Here is a 15,143-nt window from a genome sequence, read left to right as displayed (position 1 = left end):
CTTTGTTCTACTTCCAGGGCCATTCTCATGCCACCTGTCCTGCCACTTTGCCATTAGCCGCTGCCTTGATTCGTGAATTCCAACTCCCTGATCTCTTTCAACTCTTAAAAGTGCCAATAAATCAATCGGTGGGACTCCAGCGAGCACACACAAAGCCTTATAGGAGACCGTCCTATATGCAGAAATCATTCCAAGCAACAGTCTTCTATGGGTCCTGATCATACGTGCCAGCTTTTTCTTTACTTGCACTGAAATCCACCAAACCGGCACCGCATAAAGCACGGACGATATTACCGAAGACGCTATGACCCTTCTCTTTGACCCCTTAAGCGCTCTTTGGTTCGTCATAATGATATTTAAAGATTTTATCATTCTGTCAGCCCTGTTCCAAACTTCGTTTATTTGTTCTGTGAAGGAATCGTTCCTCTAGGTACTTCAGCTTATCAGTTTCTGCTATTGGTTCACCGTTGATCCTGATATCCAGCCGATCAATGATCCTTCTTCCAGTGAAAGTGATAAATTTGCATTTATCAATGTTCAGCACTAAATTTTTATTTCATAGCCAGTTTTCTATCATCTGTAATGCCAAATTGGTCTTATTTTGTACTTCTAGTTTTATTCTGGATCGATTATTTAAACAAATTAAAACGGATTTCTCTTTCGAATAAAGGTAAAACTGTCTTTAGAAGAAAATCAATTTAAATAATAAAATAGATATATACATATTTTATTAAATTTTTCAAATTTAAATGGGCTTACAATTAAGAACTACTTATACTTAATGTACCACCTTCTTTAAAAAAAAGTTAAAATCTAAAGAAAAATTAAAAAGTATTGTATTAATAAATACATATAAAATAAAGTTTTTTAAGTTTATTTATTAATTTCACATTTTTAATTAAATTTAAAATATAATAAACCAAAAATTAAAACAAAAAATCCATTACTCATATAAAAAACTAACAGAAATATAACAACCTACATCTTTATAAAAAAAAGCAATGTTTAAAAATATTAAGGAACAACAATTCGCATAAATTAAATCCCTCTTATAGTATTCTTATAATTCCTGAAAAAAAAAAATCATGAATCATATTATAAAAATCCATTGCTTAATGTAATGGTGAAGTCAATATGATGAACAATGTCATCAAGTGGTCTACGTAGTTGAAGGTTTTTTAATCGTCAATTATTTTATCAAAACTCACATAACTCACAATACTACTTCCTTTAAGAAATACAATTATAGAATATTAATATTATCCTTAACACAATTATAGAATATTTATATTACGATTGGAAATATAACGAAACGATCATATATCACTTAATCACTTATAATAAATTTATATTCCAGATGGTGAATAGTAAAATTTGAAAATACACTTTTTTTAAAAAAAAAAAAACTGTTTAAAAAGTTTGTATTTCTTCGAAAAAACTATTGAATAAGGAAATCTGTACGGAAATTATTAATACTTATTATTAAAACGGATGGAAACAAAGGGAATTTTTGAAACATGTTTGCTTTTAACAAGGTTCATGTTAAGACTCTTGGTAAAATTATTTAGATTATTCCCATTTAATAACGTTAGTTGTTTTAATATAAAAAAGAAGCTAACAGAAGAGTGGTGTTTTTTAACACAATCTAGCATAAATTTTACGTTTACAAATCTTTTTATCAATTTATTTTATCATTGTTTTAACTTTGAGAAAATAGTGTAAATATTCTTATTTTAACGTATAAAATTTATATATAATAATAATAATAATATATTATATAATATATAATAATAATAATAATAATAATAGAATCATTGATTCAAAGATTGAGTCGACTCATCGGATGGAACAAACTAAACATGAGAAGGCTCACTCTCCGTCTGACGCCGTTGAAATGAGAGACGCACCAGCACAGTTTAAATCACCAGCTAAACCTGCGATTACTAAGCCACCAACTGAAGTAAGAATAAAAAATCTTGACTTATCTAGCAAAGAGAAACGGATCACTCCGTCGTCTAGTCACAAGCTTAAAGAAATTGTGACAAGAAAATCTGAATCTACGGAAATGGAGGTGTAAGTTATTATTGAAAAAGAACCAGACGCAGATGAAATAAAACCTGTACTAATAGAGCCTCCAAAAGCGCAAAGATCAGGTTCGGTGAGAGCATCTATTGCAGCTGGACCCACCACTGAAGTAGAGGTAGAATCCAGTTCATCAGCCGTGGAAAGTGCATCGCTTGCTAGTTTGAATTCAATAGCAACGATGCTAACTGCACCAACGATGTTTTTGTCTCCTGACGTCAGCCGCAGAACGTCACTGGCATCTGAAAGAGAGGAAGACGATGCCATGTCTGAGGCCTCAGATACGCTGTCATCAGAGGTTGAGGCCGTCAGAAGAATGGAGAAACGGTGCAAGAAAGGATGGCCGAAAGGAAAGCCTAGAAAGTAATATTCTGGATTCAAAGTTAGAAGAACGTAAATTTTTGATTCATAAGAATGTTAATCATTGAACTGTTTTTTTCTTTTTTTTTGAAGTGGGATGGGGCTAATGACCATTGTAGTCGATGCCCCTAAAAACCTCAACAAAAAAAAAATATATATTATATATATATATATATATATATATATATATATATTTAAACTTATATTTAATTCAACTAATAATATTTAATTTAATCCTACTCGCAGCATCGAGTTTAAACTCGTTCAGCACTAAGATTAACATATGAAAAGTACATCAATACAAAGTCAAAATAACCTCAAATTGAGGTTAGGTTATCTTTTGTCGATAATAAATAGAGCGTAACTGAAGAATAACTCAACCAATCTTCTTACAATTTTTACTTACACAAATTCGGATAAACCGTTACAGGATATCTAAATTTCATTGAAATTGATCTAGTAGTTTTTGAAATTTTCAAGCCAAAAGTTTTACACATGTCCTGCATATATATATATATGTGAGTAAGTTACATTTTCAATAAATACTATTTTCGTACTTCTCATACCTCAAAACGTTAAGAAAAATCAATTTTAGCCCCTAATCCCACCGTGCGACGGGAAGTAATACCGTAGCTTTCTTTGAAAAGTCAGTAAAAAGGTTTTAATATTTTATAAAATATGTTGTAAAATAAGATTTATACATTCACGAAGAATGTGACAAATCTTAGAATATATTCTACTGGTGAAAATAAAGAACAAAGTTCATAGAAATATAGAATCGGAAACTGCTTTGTTGGCGTATGTCGATGGCAAAAGATTGTGCATTGATTTCTGCATCTTTGGTAATAAAATTAAGTCAGACATAAATTTTTCTGACCCAAATGAAGCGGCAAATGTAATATAGTTTTATATGAAATCTGACTTGAAAAATCTTTTTAAATATGTACCAGAACTGTATTTGTAGTAGTTTTTGAAAGATATGAAATAAAATACAAAAGATTGGAGGACGGAAAACACACTGCTTTATGTTTGATGTAAATAATTTACTTAAATCAATAACAAATATTTAAAAATTTTAAATAAACCGTCTAGAGAATTTAATTCTGAATAAAATGGTATGAATAATAATCAAAAAGACTAAATACAAACGAAAGAATTTCAAAGCATATTAAAAACAAAACATATCAAAAAATATAATTTAGCTAATAAAATATAATATTAATTAATCTATATAACGTATATAAAATACTAAAAATCTTAAATTGAAAAATCACAAAACTTTTTATTTATAATTAATGTTTTTTAAAATAAAAAATTCTCTATCATTAAAAAAAAAAATTAATGAAAAATTTCGTTTGTTTTTTTATAAGTTTTTCTTCTTTTTCAGTTGAATTATTTTCTATTAAACATAAACGTAGTTTATTTCCATACTTTGTATGAAGGGAATCAAGAAAATTAATTGCAAAAATAAATGATTTAATAAATAACAATAACAATATTAATAATAATTCTAATTACATGTATGTATACGAAATTTCATATACAAATCAAATTATAAATAAAAGTGTTGTTAGAATAGCCGTAGTAAAAATTATAAAAGTATGAAAAAGGAAGGGAAGAAATATTTTCATCGATATAAAAAGAAAAAGAATCGAGGTTAAACTTGTTTCAATAAGGCTGGTTTATAGCTCAGTTTATATTGTTTCAATAAATATTACTTTCCCTCTAGATTTATATTATAAATTGAAGAGAACTATATAGAAACTTCCTGACCAGTGTTTAGTATAAATTCTCAAAGTGCCGGTAAAGGAGAAAGAATCTGACTTATTTCCAATTTCATGCATCAGTTACAGATATGAACATCTTCACAAATTTGAATAAGTTATTTCCTCCAAGTTTTATTTTCCTGTCATTCTTATTTATAATATTCTGTTTCGTGTGAGTGTGCGCGCGCCTGTGTATATACATTATCTTTAAATGGTGTTTTTATAACACCTATAAGAAGTTTATAAGCCCATAAAATTATTACTCAGGTAAAATAGGAATTATGAATCGAATATCGCTGTATTAAATCTTTTTTTTTAATTCACTCGAGAGGATCTATGAAGGAAAATTCCCATAGAATCCCCTCCCCTCAAAGAAGGAGAAGATCTTTGGCCCGCCTTCTAACAAGGAGGACCTTTGAGAAGGCAGTATAATAGTATGAGTGTTCAGTAAAAATGTCGCGGCGGTGCTATGAACCAGTTTCCGGCTGTACCGCACAGGAACCACTCAATGAAAGGCAGCTACGAGACGCTAATAAACAATATGGAGGTGAATAGAAAACGTGGCCCATTCAATTACTCGAACCGAGATCCACGGAAGTCGTCGCGGAGGAAATTAATAAGGGATGAGATCGTTGAAAATGTGAGGAGTAGTTCTTCGATTAATAGCCGTAACTGATACTGCGGACTCGATTCCTGTCCCTCGGTAAAAGGAAAGAACGTCACGTTGGATCACTCGCCTGTTCTTCTGACGGTTAGTACGATGGTTGAGAGGAAAAAGGATCACTGTTCCTTCACAACATTCGAACGTACTGGGAGTCGTATAGTAGTTGGTTTGAGGGAAAGCTACGTTTCGATGTGGCGCACGTCAGCGCCACATCGAAACGTAGCTTCGACATAGCACGGACGTAGCTACCAGCAGCTTAACCGCTGTCGTACAGAAGGCGGCGTGGCGCTCTACTCCGTTGGAGGTGGAAGGAATAAAAGTAGATACGGACTATCCCAGGGAGGTTATGGACTTGGTTAGAACAAGGAGAACGTGTAGAAGGAATGGCAGCGGTTCGAGAGGCCAGAGGACAGGACGACAATGAACAGATGGTTCCGCAGATTGAAAATACTACTGCGTGTACACCAAGAATGAGTCGTTTAAGAAATATATTTAGAGTCTATCTTCTCTAAGGAGGGACGATCATTATTTGTGGAGGGTAACGAGGAAATTGAAGCGGCCGCCAATCTCTTTCCCGCCGTTGAAGATGGATGATGAGTGGGCCTGTGACAACAGCCAATAACAATAGTCTTAAAACCTGGGAAGCCTTTGCTGTAGGTGTATTCGTACAGACGTACGAATACTACTATCGATATTATACAAAATCTTTCAGAAACGCTTCCTGCGCAGATTGTGGCCAATGTTGAAAAGTGAAAGTGTGATATCCACTAATTAACAGGACACATTTGGACATTTGACAATTTTTGATTTGACACATTTTAGATGCCAGGTTTTCTTTGAAACCAAAATCGTGCCTATCATAAGTGTGCGTTTTAATTCTACTCAGCTATTTAGATGGTCGCTTCTTGTGCGTTAATTACAATCAAGAGATATCTACGTTTTCCGATAACAACTCGGAGGTTCGCAGGGCTCAGTTCTGGGACCGGTTCTGTTCCTGATCTTCACTTCTGACCTGCCTACTCCAGCCAATGTCACGTTTGCGTCGTACGCGGATGATACGGCGGTCTTGGCGATTGACGGTAGCCCGGCTACTGCCTCGGAGAAATTGCAATCTGCAGTGGATGTCATCAGCATTTGATTGCATACAAGGAGGATAAAGGTTTATCCACATGACATTCACGATGATAAGAGAAGACTGCCCTGCAGTTCGATTAGACGGTGTCAGGATACTGACCTCAGCTGGACAAGACAACTCATCCCGGAGATCGAACCATGGATAAGAAGAGGTTTTGGCGAGATGGATCACTTTTTAACGCAATTTTTCACCGGGCATGGCTCATTTAATAATTACTTTAATAAAGTGGGAAGGAGAACAGAGGCAATCTGCATGTATTGCGAAGAGATCGACGATGCAGAACATACTTTCTTCATATGTGAAAGATGGGCCGCCCTCAGATTTGACATGGCGATCGACGGGATGACTCCCGAAGCTATAGTACCTTTTATGACTAGTCGGGAACCCAACTGGAAGAAAATAGTGTGTTACACCAGACAGATCTTATCGCAGAAAAACATCGACGAAAGGAGACTGGGTTTTTGATTTAGGTTAGGGAAGGGAGGACAGCCTCAGCGGGGAGGGAGGGCCGGCATGCCGAGGTGTGTCGGTTCCAATGAGCCGCTGGGGATTTCTGGGGATATAGTTTAGGGAATAATAGAATAATAAAACACAAGATATGGAGAAAAGACCTCGACACCACGTCACGACACTCCAGGTATGGCGTGGTGTCTGAAAGGGGCATATAAAATAAAAGATTACTCTCAAAAAGAGCTACCGGTAGGCCGACCTGCCATGCCAGTATATAGCTGGTAGGCGGGAAGGCCTATTTGAGTATAAAGACACTCCCCTGGGTGGCGTAATACCAACAAGTCATACAAGTCAAGTAATATCAAGGGAGCTGAGAGAAAAAAAAAGAAGAAAAAAAAAGGATACTGACCTCAAGTCAGTACGGTATTACGGTATGGCACCTGGGTTTTAGCGTGATCGCCATTTGACGTGAAGGGATAATGTTATGGAAAAGAGGAAGTTGCTTGAAATTAAGCATAAGAAGATGTACTGGGTATTGGGTAAGAGATCACATCTTTATTTGTCCAACAAGATTCTGCTGTACAATGCTTTCTTGAAACAATATGTCCGTAGGGATTGAAGTGTGGGGAACGGGCAGTAACAGCAACGTGGAGGGCATTCAGTGATTTCATAACAAGCTTTTACGGAACACAACTCACGCGCCGTGGTTCAAGAGGAATGTTGAAATCCTCGATTACGTAGGCATTCCATACGTTTGAGAGAAAGTTGGACGTCTGGTTTTGAGGATATGTATCCAGGTTGGATAAGCATATTAACTATCTCGCTTTAAATCTGGTAGACAACAGCGAGGACGTTAGGAGGCTAAAAAGGCTCCATGTATTTGATGTTTATTGATGGCCCGTTATGATGATCCGGTTTGGCGGCTTGGTGCTCACGTTTATTGTTTATTGGTTGTTTCATAGTTACTGTTTCGTTTCCTGTTCTATTTAAAGTTTTTATTTATTTCATTGTTTTAAGGTTATGAGTTGGTTGGCATTCGAATCGAAATTATTAAATGGTACTATCAAATGTTATATTATCTTATACTATTGTTTGTTATGTTATACGATTGTTTTTGTGTTACTTGAGGATTAGCAGTGGGTGGTCCTCTTTCAAGTCATGGTCAGACATACGACTTAATTATAGCTAAATTGTAGTAGCTGATTGTAAGTAAATAAAGAAATTCATCAAAAAAAATTAAGGTGGACAACTGACAACATAGCCTGAATTTGAGATTATGTTGACTTTGTAGTGCTGTATTTCTCATTTGCCCTTATGCAGTGAGTCCAGTAGTGAGAGAATCTACACTTACTGGTTGTGCGTAGGGTATATTCGTTTTTGAATCTTTTTATCAAATTACGATAATAATAATTTGATTTTCTGATAAACAGAAAATATATTTTTAAGTTTCGTATATATCTTGCTCAAAACATTTTACAGAAAGTATTATATAAAAAAAAACGAAAGTCAGTCTTCTTGCAAAAATTTTTTATAATTAAATTCAAATAGATAAAACCAGTAATTGTTCATTCGTATACAGCAATTATAGGTTCATAGAAACCGATACGATAAAGTTTAGTGATCTACTATTTGTTAACAGTAGAAGTTAGTTCCATCAGGTTTGTAACACTAAATCCTTCGAATCTGATGTAAATTACTCTAACAGAAGTTGTTTCTATCGACTATGGTGAGGTTTCAGTAAACCTTATAGCTATAGTTATTTGCTCGTACATGGAAATATTAGGATGTATTCATCCATAAATACCAAAATGTTTGTTAATAACAATTTTCCAACAAATTTATTGCTGCTTAAATTAAGCTTAGTAATAAGGAAATTCTGATAACGTTAAATACAACCAAAGAATATGCATGAATAGACGGTTTGTATTTGGGTTTTCTGTTTAATTTTCGTTAACAACTTTTGTTTAAATAATTGGCGTGATTAATAATTTATGTATATTGTATTTGGAAATATCTATAAAAAAGACAGTATTCATTTTTTGTGTCCCTAATAACTCATAAACTACTTTACCGATTTCGCTAAAAATTTCACAATTTATTATTATTTGTCGCGAGAGACAAATTTTATTTTTCGTTTTTGTAATATAATATTTCAGATATAATACAGAACTTATTAATTTGTTAATTCACACACTCAAATTTAGCAATAGCGAAGCATTAATAGCAAAAAATGTCATGGCCAGTTTTATTCATTATTCTCCTTCTAATGACGTCAGTTCTAATATTATTAGGACTGAGAGTAGCGGCTCGTAGCTAAAATCAGTGGGGGCGCTGCCAAAAAAATTTTTTTTTACCTTTTCAAGGCCATGGTTAAAGTATTCTGTAAAATAAAAGAACCGAAAAAAAACTCAATTAGAATAGCTGAAAGGAGGATAATAATCTAATTCTACACTTTCAAGAATATGGTATACGGTGTTTAAGCACATTGTGCTTAAACACCGTACTCGGATTAACCGAATAAATACTAAAATGTGAATACAGATAATATTTTTTAGTATTATTAGATAATAACCTAATAAAAGATCCGCATAAAAACACTATAGCCCAACGGTGCTTAATTAAAATTTTTATGTACACAGAAACAAATACATAATTAGTTTTTACTAAAATTACCTTCTCATTCGCCCTTCCAGAATGTTTTTGGATAGATTTGGCAATCAAATAGCCTTGCTTTCCGTCATCTTTTGGTCACTACTGAAAAAACAACTAAACCACTTTCATATTCCTTCCACCAACTAAACTAGAAGAGGGAACGAACAGGGAACGTTCCATACACACGTGGAGCAAAAAAAAAACTACCTTCCACCAGCACACCAGAGTCGGCACTGCGGGAGCGACAGTACTCTCTCTCCCTCGAAGCCAAACGTGTAGCTTTTTAGGTGCGCATGCCCGCAAAAAACACCACGCCGCTAGAACTGTGAAGCGCACAGTTCCATACAAAGATTTTTGTATCTCTTTCATAAACTGAAGGATGGTTACTGGACATTAAGCTTTAAAATTATATAATGTACAAGGATAAAGAAAGAATTAAAGAAAAAAAGGACTCATTATATTAAATGTTATCGATAATATCAATTGGAAATAAGGGATGCTGCAGTTCTACAATGCCTATACGCGAGCCGGTACTGCCTAATAAATAATAATAGACGCAGCACGTTCAATATAACGTTCACTTTCTGCTAAATCACAGACTTTCTGTAGAAATTTCATAACGTCAGGATCAGATTGCCAATGCAACAATATCTATTAATACGTTTTGAAAGAGGGTATGTTCACACTAGAAGAAGTGCAAGATATATTATTGCACTCGGAGACGAACTGGAAGGCTGTCGCTGACTATACCAGGACAGTTCTGCGGGACCTAATTACCTGGGAGAGACCTGCATAAGAGCTAGTCGTCAGAAGACACGTAGGCGGACAGGCCCTAAGCCGAGCGCCTAGGGGGCCCCCTGGGCGCGTGGGGGTTCGCCTTGGTGCGATGAAGCTGCGGGCACTTCGCACAGGTGATGGATGGCAGCCTGGATGGCTTGGTATTTTAGGTAGGTACTAAATTTATATGTGAAATGAGTAACAGCTGTGTGCAGCTTCTGTGGGTTGGCGTGACATACTCTGTATTTTTGTTTTTATCTTCTAGTACTTACATAATGTTTAGTTTGAGGTATTACATTGTCTGTTGTATATGGTTAGCTGTATTTGTACATGTATTATGTATAATTTGTATTGACTATTTAATGATCACATGTAAGAATCTATATTGTGTTTTTAACTTAAGATGTTTACTTGTAGTATGATATGACGTATGACTGTGTGTGTGGGCGATCACCCCCTACCTGATGGAATGCATTATTAGCTATGCCAGGGAGGGTGGATAGCCAGGGCTGGAGGTTTAGTCGGTAGTGCGCAGGTATACATACGCTCTTTCTATAACCTAGCGGGACCTGTAAGCGACCCCGACACTGCTTCGGCGTCTGTAAAATGGATTCCCCACCTCTACGAAAAAAAGAAAAAAGTAATGTTGATGAAGCATTAAGTTACACAACATGTCGACCGTACGAGAAATATATACAAAAGTAAATTAGTAAGTCGTGTAAATAAGTAATTAGTTGTTTTTTTAATAATATTTATACCTTTATATTCTTTGGGGAATAAACAGCTATTTTCTGGCATCTTACAGTTCTAAACTAAATTTTAATTCGCTACACATTACAAGAAATCACATATTTTTTTTTTACTTTTGACTAAATATGCTAGATTCACATTTAAAAAAAAAATAGACCTGTGTTATGTTTTTCCATTTTTTACCTTTCTCACTTATTTCCAACAATAATATCTGCAACTATTTCAAAGTATATATTTTTTTTAAATTAAGTTATTAATAAATCCTTAACGCGATGACATACTAATCCTAATATTTTAGCATCTATCAAATAAATAAAGCGAATAATATTGAAGTATATTGTTTGGGAATCTGTCAAATATATTTCGGCTTTTATTACATACAACTAATACGCAATAGTACAGTAATTTAATAAAGTCATTAGATAAGAAACTGGCTTCTGCAGTCGCAAGTATATTAATTCTTTGAATTAACTCTTCAGCATTCTCTTTATTATAAGTTAATTTCTAAACATTTTGAAACTCAATGTTTACTGTCCCTAAATTAATAAAATTTCCCATTTAAGAGAGGATATACATGTTAAATAATGACGTTAGATGGAGAGAATAACTTGAAAATATAGTAAGCAGTTCATAATTTTATATTTATTTAAAAATATTATCCATTAGTTAAACAATATTTTTGCATAGGGATTAATTAAAAACCAATTATCGTCCTTATATCAGACTTGATTCAAAAGTAACTGTGTCTGTTAAAAGCGAATAGTTCTTTTTCTACTATTTAAACTGTAGAAAAAAATTTCCTCCGGAATTTACATAGAAATTTTTGTCTTGGTTCTATTGTTGTAGCATTTCCTTGTTTGCTTAAAACAATTTATATAAGACTTGAAATTTAGTGTATTTGTGTGAAATAATTAACATAGCTTAGAGGTCAACTTATGTTCTTTATCCTAGAGAAGTAAATATCAAGGTTATTATTAAAGGTAAGGTCTGTTAAATCTAAAACCTAATGTGTTGTGTTTACTTCGGTAAATTTGAAAGAATTTAAAATTTACTTGAGTAGAAAACATAACTTAAACAAAAATAATACATATAAAATGACAAACGAGGTTTTATACGTCACTGTTCAGATTCAAATTATATCTTCTTTATTAATTAAATGAACTGCCATCTTCTTATTCCTTAATATATGAAGTAGTTACAATCCAGTCACCAGCTGATATTTATTTTACTTTTTATTAATTTCGTATATGGTTTAATTCCAGTTCAGATTTCACAGAGTAAAAATGATGTGATAGGTTTTGAATCAATGTACAATAATACTATATGTAGGATTATTACTAACCTATTTATATTTATCATGTAATATTCATTACAATAAAAAAGGTGATGTGACATCTAAATCAAGGAACGTTCACCTTCTTGTGGTATTTATCGGGTAACGCAAAAAACTGGGGCAAAATTATTTTTTTTACCCATCCTTCATACGGTTAACTAGCTATAATTACTATTTTTAAGATAGTGGCTGACAATTCTGGAACTCGTCTACTTCAGATCGCTCAAAGTTTCAAATCTTGTACTGATCAGTCTGTTGCTCTAGGAAATTACGATAATTGATAGTTTTTTTTTTATAAGATGAACAAACTTTATATGTTATTTATCAGATTATTTTCACAAATATGAGGATAATGAATGTAGTGGGAGTCTAGGGGCGGAGCACTCTAAACGGAAACAGCGAGCGAAAAAATGTTTTAACGGGCTAGTATATAATATAATAATACATTACGTTTGTATAGAAACCAAATAAATAAAATATATATTGCGTAAAGAAAATTATTGCAAACAGATTAACCTGAACAAGTAAAACCAAGATGTCAAACCTTCAGACATTGTAATATTCTTCATTATCTTTTGCTTCTTGTGAGTTTTCGAAAAATTTATTGCTTTTTAATATAAGCGAATAAGATTCCAAATATAAGCGAAAAATATGCTCAGAAAAAGTAAGCAGGAATCCATCGCAGTTAGCGCCCAAACATCGACTTACCTTTGAATCTTCGAAGCTTCCTTTATAGATTAAGATATATTTTTTAATTAAAAAAATTAAAAGACCGAAATATCCTGTTTAAAAAAAATAAAAAATATCGAATCGGTTAATTTAATGAACTGTTACTCGAAAAAATAATAAATATATAATAATCGGTTTGAATTTGTAGCTTTTAACTCCTTTTACAAAGTAAAGGAAGTATTGTGGTGCGAAGGTATACGGCGCTGTGGCTCAATCAACACGGCCACTGCCATTTGTATGTGAGACTGACTGCAACCTATCTCCAGTTACTTTACTGAAGAACATAATATAAAAGAATTGACCGAAACGGGGAAGCGCAATTAACCAAATAGCGCAGCCGAAGCTGCGATGGGGAGCTAGTAAACTATAATTTTCAGATAATTAAAATAAACGAAAGTGTTAGGACTTTAACCAGTTCAAGGACATTACTAGCTTGTTTTTACCCACTTTTCGAAGAAATGTACAGTATTACATTCATTCACACAATCTGACGGAGGGTAAAAATAATTTTTTTTAGGTTATGAGGTATGAGTAGTTCGAAAATGCCATTCATTTAAATTGTGGTTTCCTTGTATATTTATTTATTTATAGGCCTACATATAAAACTTTGTGGCTCAAAAATTACTTGATAAATTTCATTGAAATTTAAGTATGATGTAGTAGTGTATCTGAAGTTGTGCATGTGAAAATTCGGTGAATAATTGTCGAGTGGTTCCTGACTTAAGTTCGATTTATAGTCGAAAAGATTTGAGCAGGTTAAGTCAGAAACATTATTCGTTATGATGCTGCAAGTTGGAACGTTTCAGTAGTTGGCAAAGAGGTAAGATGCCACGAAAACGAGAGGTTGGACCCGTCGGATGATTCCAAGACTGAAGGAATGGCTGGAGAGGAAGCATGAGAACGTTGATCACTACGTCTGACAGCTCCTCTCTGGTCACGGAGGATTCGGATCCTACCTCTACAGATTTCAGAGAAGGGAATTCCCTAATTGTATCTATTGTAGACTAGTAGATACTACGGAGCATACATTTTATGAGTGCGCCAGATGGGACGAGATCAAGGCACAAGCGGGCCTAGAACGGATCAGGACGGAGGACACAGTAGTCTACAAACTACGAAGTGTCGAGCAATGGGAGACGGTTGCGGGAATGGTTGCTGTGATCCTATAGAAGAAGGAGTCAGAGTACAGCGTGTGGGGTGCAAGTTGATTGTTGTGTATTCTTGTCGTGAAGGGATCTATTGCTCTCATGAGGGGATCTACTAAAATGATGAAGGCTGGAACGAAGCGTGGCGACGTCTAGGGCTAGGGAGGCTGCCTCCATGCTTAAGGTTTTCTGATCCACCCACATGCAAGAGGGAGGTAGGAGCTACCCGATGATGGTGCGAAACGCACACCTGGTGCTTCGTAAGTGATGGACGGAAAGGACAGTTCTGCAGCTGAGGGATGGCTATCCAGAATAGAAAGTCAGCGTGTCATGATGACGCTAGGAAGACCCCGGTGGGATGCCTCTACAGGGGACCATTAAGGAGGGCAGACTGCTGCCACAAAACCATGAGGTGATCGAGTGATGCTTAATTGCCGAACTGGTTGCCTTATGGATGTTTGAATAAAAAAAAAAAAAGTTGGAAGTTTACTTTTCTTTACATGCGTTATCTATGGAAGTATAGATACAATAAAACATTATTATACAAATAAAAGCATTATTGTTCGGCGTATTTAGGCAGTTACCAAGTTTGAGGGTCATAATAACTGGGTATATGTTTTTTTTAAATAAGGTTTATATTGACTGAGTAGTGGTATATCTTTCATACTCACTTATGCAGCAAGTGATGGTGTTGAGGGAGGAGAAACTTTACGCTTGTATGTAGGGTATACTGGTTAACCAAATGTATGTTCAATCATAATCCGTTGTACTCTGAAAATCGATGCGTTTCTGACTCCGAAATAGTGATGGCATCGAAATTATTAACTTATTACTAATGTTCTAGTTACAGAAGATTAAAATTATTTTATTTTCTATATTTATGTATAGTACTATTTTATTTTTGGCAGTATATTTATTACTTTTTTTCTTATTTATTTCTTAATTCGTTTACTTTATTTATTTCTTTAATTCGTTATTTTAAATTAGAAATAGTACACATTTTTTTCAAAAGGAAACGAAATTTAAAAAAAAAAAAACATCGGTCTTGCCCAAAATTGCGCAACAGTTTTTTTATTTTCTTGTAAAAAAATTGTAAAAAATAAAAAATAAATTCTGAACAGTATGAATAAGTAATTAAATAATTTTATATATATATATGTGCAAGGAGATAATATTTCTTTAAGATAATAATGTAGTACATTATTTTCAAATGATTGTAATATATACATACAAAGCACATATGCTACTACATAGTATGACGAAATTATTACGGTACTGAATAATTTATCACTTTTGGTTC

Source organism: Lycorma delicatula, chromosome 11 (assembly GCF_047948215.1).
Source record: "Lycorma delicatula isolate Av1 chromosome 11, ASM4794821v1, whole genome shotgun sequence".
Classification (NCBI taxonomy): domain Eukaryota; kingdom Metazoa; phylum Arthropoda; class Insecta; order Hemiptera; family Fulgoridae; genus Lycorma; species Lycorma delicatula.
The sequence above is the reverse complement of the archived record's forward strand: the minus strand, read 5'-3'. Positions refer to the sequence as shown.